Here is a 7,535-nt window from a genome sequence, read left to right as displayed (position 1 = left end):
GTAATGCTACACCTTCATCCACGGGATCGTTATCAAAAGGACACGCCACGGTAATGAAATAGTCGCCACCTAATATAACTTCTAATGTCTGATTTTTGCAATGATTTTCTGAAAAAACAGACGGAACTATACTACGCCAAAACTCGCCCGCTGACTGAATGAATGAAGAAATCAAACACCGTGTGTGGCTGAAAGAGGGCGGAGACAGAGAGAAACTCAAGGTTTTCTGAGAAAAACCTGGTCCCGACCAGGTTAGTTTCAGAGAGCATGTTACCATGGTAACTGACCGAGAGGTTAAGTTACCTCTCTTTGTGAAACAGGCTAGAGTTACCCCTCTGTCTCTGGTTTGAGTTACCTCCCTTTGTGAAACGGAAAACTCAGAGTTTCCCTCATTTCAGGGTTAACAGACTCAGAGTTTTCACTAAACCTGCTTTGTGAAACGGACCCCAGGCATCTCCAGTCCTGCTCCTGGGGAGCCGCTGCCCTGCATGTTTTAGGTTTCTCCCTGCTCCAACACACCTGAGTCTCATGCTCTGCTCGTTATCAAGCAGCTGATGCAGAAACCTAAAACATGCAGGACAGCGGCCCTCCAGGAGCAGGACTGGAGATGCCTGCCCTAGACCTAAAAACAAATCATTTTAACAGTACTACCTTATCTTTACTGTACTGTAGATTTTCCAGGGGAAGCAATGATGGCTAAGTCTCAGAAATGGGTTTAAAGAGGTTTGAGGTAGACTATAAGTTCTGAAGTTGAAATCGCTGAATGCATCATGTTTAAGTATCCCCTATTTCTTACAATATTGCTTAGATTTGTCTTTTATGTATCAATTTTGCTGCTGCAATTTTCTGACCTATTTTCCCTCCAGGGATCATTAAACTTTCATCTTGGACAATGATAAAAGGACTGTCAAAAACAAGAGACCCTGCTCCGTGACTAAAGGATCCAAAGGGACGTGTCTCTGTGTTGTGGTTATGCTTTCATCAGAATGTGGTAGTCAGTGATAGATGTATGAAATCTAGTTTTAAGACATGATCTGTAGCTAAATGATCTAAATGACGTGGGCAATGATCTCTTTCAAAGGATATACGTCTTCAGATGTATTTATTTCAGGTATGACTGAAGCCGTTGAAATAAATCATTTTTCCCACTGTTTGATTTAAACACTACTTTCCTATGGACTCACCGTGGGTATTAAAGTTATGACATGATTAAGTCAATGTCTTCATTTCAAATAATGTGTAATTAATGCTGTATAATGTATATAAATTTTTCCTCACATAATTATCTAATTCATCCAAAACATTCAAAATGCATTGCCCACAAAGCCTGATTGTCACAAAATTCCAGAATGTGGTTTTAGAGCTCACAAACCCCATTCTAAAGCAATGGCAGATTTAAGACATAGAAGTAGGAATACTGTGAGGGCTCTGAAGTAGTTGTCAGTTGGAACAAAATGACTTGATAATTGTAGATCTCTGAGAATGGGAGGCTAGAAACAGATTGTCTTCTTCATGAAAATTCAATTTTGTGTGTATGTGTGTGTGTGTGTGTGTGTGTGTGTGTGTGTGTGTGTGTGTGTGTGTGTGTGTGTGTGTGTGTGTGTGCGCGCGCGCGTTGCTTCCCCTGGCCAAATTGGGGCTCTAAGCCTAATTTTGTTATGAGGCCCCCTCAAAAGTTATAAGACTAAACTTAAAATGATCAGTTTGCGGACATATATCAGTTAATCACCACTGTTCAGAGGTGAATGCAGAGTGCAGATAAAGGCGTTGACAGGTCATTTAGTGAAGAGAAATGTCTGCTTAATCTCCAGTAGCCGGAGACTGGACTTTCTTTCACGTCTGAATGATAGCTGATGATGGCCTTTAATATAGCCAACGTTTTACTTTTGTACTTAACATACTCACCTTCGAGTGAAGCTCAAGCTTATTCTTGTTTATTTTTTCCATCTTGGTTGCAAGAAATTGCGATTGGTCGGTTGTCAATCATTACAGCAAAACGTGCAGCACAGTAGATGAAAAACCTCTCTCCTCTCAAACTCACTTGACTTGGCGAGTGCGGGCACCAAGTCTGATCATTTGTGGGCCTCACAAACTGCTTGCGCCTGTGGCACCGCGGCGTGCATAGTTGTGCCACACAACATAAGGCCACCACAACGCATGCTATGCATTTAGGGAGGGGCGGCTGTGTGTTTGTGGCCACCATGTAGAGACAGAAGTGACCATCGTGTATTAAGATAAATATAGGAGTGCTTCGATTGCAATTTTCTTGGCGGATCCCAAGTCTAACCTGCCGGTACCGATTTTTTGCAGATTCGTTTTTTTTCCCTCCTTACAACTATAATACACAGCATGCAGAAACATTTTGGAACTTTGTTCTTTTATTTAACCATACTATGAAACATAACATGTATAAAACAAAATAGTATTGTTACAACTTGGCAAAATAAGGACTCAAAAGCAGACACTGGGTACATTCTTAAGACAGAGCAATAGCTAAACAGGCTATAACAAGTATTAACAAGTAACCAGATGTGGAAAGAATCCCTAAACAAATGAATATCTCAGGGATGAAAAAAAACAACAGTCAAAAACTACACTGATCTAAATAAAAATCTATGAAAGTTACAAAAAAAAGAGAATCATTCACTTAGTGACAAAGCTGGCAGTACACGACGAGAGGATATACTCACAGGGGAAGATGAGAACACATGAGGGAGGGGGAAACAGGTGGACACAATCAGGTAATCAGGGAACACAGCAGACCGGTGACACAGGAGGAAGGGCAAGTGACCTGAAACCAGAGGATTACTTTTCAAAATAAAACATGAATTTCACAAGGCAAAAAAACCCTGGCAGGACACCTCTCACTGTGAAGTGACTGGTATACAAATTGGTAAAACTGCCTTTTTTAAATGTTACAGGTGAGGTAGTCTAAAATACATAACAGGTTAACATTGACATTTGGTTTGGGTCAATTAACCTTAAAAACCAAAACAGACTTCAGGGCATTGTTAGAGTGTGCAGTAAAATGATGGGTACTCCACTCACGGACATTACCATCTTGTACAAAACCAGAGCCCTGAAAAAACCAAGACTTGTCCTGTCTGACCCGAGCCGTCCCTTAGCACCTGAATTTAAACTGCTTCCATCTAGACGCACATTTCATGTGCCGAGATGCAGGACTGACAGATTTAGAAAATCCTGGGCTCCAGCAGCTATTGGCCTTCTTAACAATTGATAGCACTGTGGTCACTTTAACTCCTTATTTTTTTCCAGTGAGGCACTGTTGCACTTTGTTGATTGATGATTGTTAATTGTTGTCCCATGTCACTCATGTTGTTGTGTATTCCATCTCTTTTAATTATTAGCTCTTTGTCATCATGTGTGACATTATTGTGCATTTTGATGTTGTTTTTTGCTGCTGACTGTACCGCAAATTTACCTCCGGGGACAATAAATATGTCGGGACTTGACTTGACTTGACAATGCAAAACCGAAGGCACCTTTCAAACAATAAAATAAATAAAGCGCTTTATATAAAATAAAATAAAATAAAATTAACTTGACCTTCAAGAGGGGGCAGGGGTGCTGTTAGGGGGTACTATTATATTAAGGCGCCCCCTAATATAATAGTAGGGAAAACACTGATTGTCGCTTCAGTCAGTCTCGGAATTCATTTATTACAAAAAGAGCAAAAAATGGTACTGAGGGCTGCTCTTCGTGAAAGATATGTTTTCACTCTCAACAGACTGGCAGCCGATGAAAGACAGATGGTTTATCTAGTCACCTGCCTGGTATGCTTTGAATGTGCCAGCCCTTTCCAGTTTCCAATGACTGCTTCTCAGATGCTATGTGTATCAAACCATCCGATGCACGTGCAGTAAACAACAATTGGGTTACATCAAAATTGGGTTGGCTGAATGGGCAATTTAGATGAAAGCAAAGCCAAAAGTGAAGTAGAAGGACACGATTTGGCTTCAAATTCACACCAACTTAATGTCAGATTATAAATTGAGTTCCTAGCAGTGGCGTGCAATGACTTTTTGAAGGGCAGGGGCGAAAAGGAAAAAAAAGGGCACATACAGCGCATCTTCACCACTGAAGAGGGCACTTTAGAACATGCTTTGGCTCCTAGAGGGCACTTTAGAACACGTTTTGGCTCCTAGAGGGCACTTTAGCACACATTTGAACCATCTGAGAAGGCATTATTAGAGACTGATTGGGAAAAAGCAGGCACTTTGAAAACATACCTAGCAGGTGATGACAAACTATCTTTCAACCTCTCGCTGAAGTCCATCATGAGCTAAAAAAGTGTTTTGCTGCTAAGTTTGTTTCTGCATTGTGTGCCCACAGACTTTATCCTGGAATAACATCACACCTACAAATATAGTTATTGAGTTTTGCAAATAGAAAACCTTCCTGGATCAGAAATAAAATAAAGAGTGATAATTCACCTTTGCAGTACACTTACCCGGTCAAACGTTTACCTGTCAACAGTGGTCTATGGAAAATGCTTCTTCAGCTTTTTTCATTGCAGTACTGCGAGTGGCCACTGAAGTATGAATGGTCTTCATCTGGTCCACACAAGTAAACATTTTAATATCAGTTGATACTTCAGAAACCTCAGATCTATAGATAAATGATTACATGTGATGACGAGTTTAATACTACAGTTGGGATATTTCATTGTGTTACATTACTGCATTTGTTGTTAAAGCTTATTAGGCTGAAAGATAATTACTTGGCCAATCAGAAGACAGATCATCTAACAAGGTCCGAATGACAGTTAACCTTTGAAATGTCAACCTCAGATGGGTGTAGTTCGAAGTCTAGTATGTGTGTGTGTGTGTGAGAGAGAGAGAGAGAGAGAGAGAGAGAGAGAGAGAGAGAGAGAGAGAGAGAGAGAGAGAGAGAGAGAGAGAGTTAAAAAAAAGTGCTTTTCCCCTCTCATCTAGAAAAGGTCATTGTCACCGTGATTGTCTTAAAGTTCAGTTTGCTTGCTGGAAGTCATTACTAAGCAAAGTATGGAAGCCTTCAACACATCAGAAAATAAACTCCTAGTCAGTATTTCAACATGACAAAGAGAACGTGGCAGGATGTGACTGGAGCTATGTTCTGTTGTGGCAGCAAGTTAGGGAAAATCAGCCACCAGCATACCAGAGAGAGCCACCTGCATACCAGAGAGAGTCTGCAGAGCTGTTACTAGGTTTACACAGCAGAACCACAGTGTAAACATACTAGTTCATTACAACCGAAAGTCTTCTCTACTTATGTTTCTATTAGTGGCGTGCACAGACTTTTTGAAGGGCAGGGGCGAAAAGGAAAAAAAAGGGCACATACAGCGCATGCTCGCCACTGAAGAGGGCAGTTCAGCACACGTTATGACTCCTAGAGGGCACTTCAGCACACGTTTTTCAACAACGAGGCAATGAGGGGGGCAACGAGACATGTCCCCCATGACCAATGACTAAATATCTAAGAAATATTGAAATGGACAATGGGAGTGTATATTTTGACAATCTCGTCCACACTTGGATTGATGATCCTTACTACCTATGTGTATCATCGATTGCACCGACCTCTCCAATGAAGCCAGCTACCTGCATGAATGCAGTTTGCTTCTGATGATTTATCCAGGGTGTAGTTGGACAGTCAATGAAATGCATGACGATGTGAGGAGCAGTAAGGGCCATTATTATTTCCATTACAATTCTGCTAATTGATTGTGATGGCCCCAAATCATCAGCATTACACTGTTGCATTTTCCCAGTGGCGAGATATCGAAGCATTCTGATGACCTTTAGTTCTGCTGTTAAAGCTCTACTGCGTGATGTTGCTGATGAGATGACGCCCCTTAATAAATCTGTGATAAATATAATACACGCTTTGTCTAAACGATACTGTTTGATCAGCTGCTCGTCATCAAACAAAGCCAGGACATCCTTCCGCTCCCGGAACGTTCACTCACGTCCCTCTCGCCTCGGCGCCACCCCCCTGCTCCTAACCACTTAGGACACCTCTGGAGGTTTCTTAAATATCTTGGAGAGTAGGAGTGATTCTTAGACTTAAGAAAGTTGATAAATAGCTTTTATTCTTAAGTTTGAGAGTAGGACTAAATTTCACAAATTCTCAGGACTTAAGTGTAAAATGGCACTCTTGAGACGCTTGATAAATACGGCCCCAGGCCACTGTCAGAATTATATAAAGTCAGATGTCTGTCTATCCAAGCTTACCTGCTGGTTTCTCAAAGCACAAAAATGTTTTATAACTGGTTGACAACCAAGAATAGGGTGGTGCCGACTGGAGAGACAGTGGACAGCTCGGAAAGACGGCAACCGGGGCGAGGCGGGTTGGCAGCCCAAACCGCATCCTCTGAGGGGAGGAAACCCTAAGCAAGCTACAGATCGGCTCATGGAAAAATATCCCCAGGGGTGCCCGAGGGGGGGGGAGGATGAGCACCCTGATCTGACGGACCAAATGGCAACGACCAATGACAATGGACAATCGACTACGAGTATGAAATGCATATGTGGAAAGGTCTGTAAAAACAGCCGAGGCCTGAAGATTCACCAGACCCGGATGAAGTGTGTGGAAGGAGAGGGAGCGGCAAGACGCACAGGTACCTTACCTGGTGAGACGCAGGAGGAGCCAGGCCTGGATATACCCCATAGAGCCCAGAGCCTCCAGGCGCCGCAACCAACCCCTCACAACAGACCTCCGGAGAAGATTCGAGTCCAATGGCCGCAGGCCTGCAAGACGGCAGTATGGCAACAGTTCGACGATGATGCCAACAAGGTGCTTGAAGCAACAGCAAAGGGGGACGTGGATCGAAGGCTTCAGGCAATGACAACCATCATCGTCTCTCTAGCTGCGGAAAGGTTCGGCACAGTGGAGAAGAGGCTAGACAGAACACCCTTCGCTATGAACCAGAGAGCAGGGAAAATACATCAGATTCGGCAGGAGCTGAAGTCCCTCAAGAAGCAGTATAAAAAGGCCAGTAAGGGCGAACGTCCCCCCTTGGTGGAGCTGCGAACCATCCTGAGGAAGAAGCAGGAAGCGAACATCCTTCATAGCCAACCCCTTCGGCTTCACCAAACAACTCCTAGGGCAGAAGCGTAGCGGAAGATTGGCTTGCTCAAAGGAAGAGATCGATCTGCACATCCAGACCACCTACAGCGATCCCGACAGGCAGCAGGAGCTGGGCCACTGCAACATCCTTATAGAACCACCTCCACCCATCAAGGAGTTTGACAGCAGGGAGCCTCTCCTAAAAGAGGTTCAGGACGTTGTGAGGAGGGCAAGATCTAGTTCAGCCCCCTGCCCAAGTGCAGTCCCTTACAAGGTCTATAAGAACTGTCCCCTGTTACTGAAACGACTGTGGAAGATACTGAAGGGCATCTGGAGGAGAGGGAAAGTGGCACAGCAGTGGAGATTTTCTGAAGGAGTCTGGATCCCAAAGGAAGAAGATTCAAAGAAAATCGACCAGTTCAGGATCATCTCCTTGCTAAGCGTCGAAGGCAAGATCTTCTTCGGCA

Source organism: Echiichthys vipera, assembly GCF_963691815.1.
Source record: "Echiichthys vipera genome assembly, chromosome: 15".
NCBI classification, from domain to species: Eukaryota; Metazoa; Chordata; class Actinopteri; order Perciformes; family Trachinidae; genus Echiichthys; species Echiichthys vipera.
The sequence above is the reverse complement of the archived record's forward strand: the minus strand, read 5'-3'. Positions refer to the sequence as shown.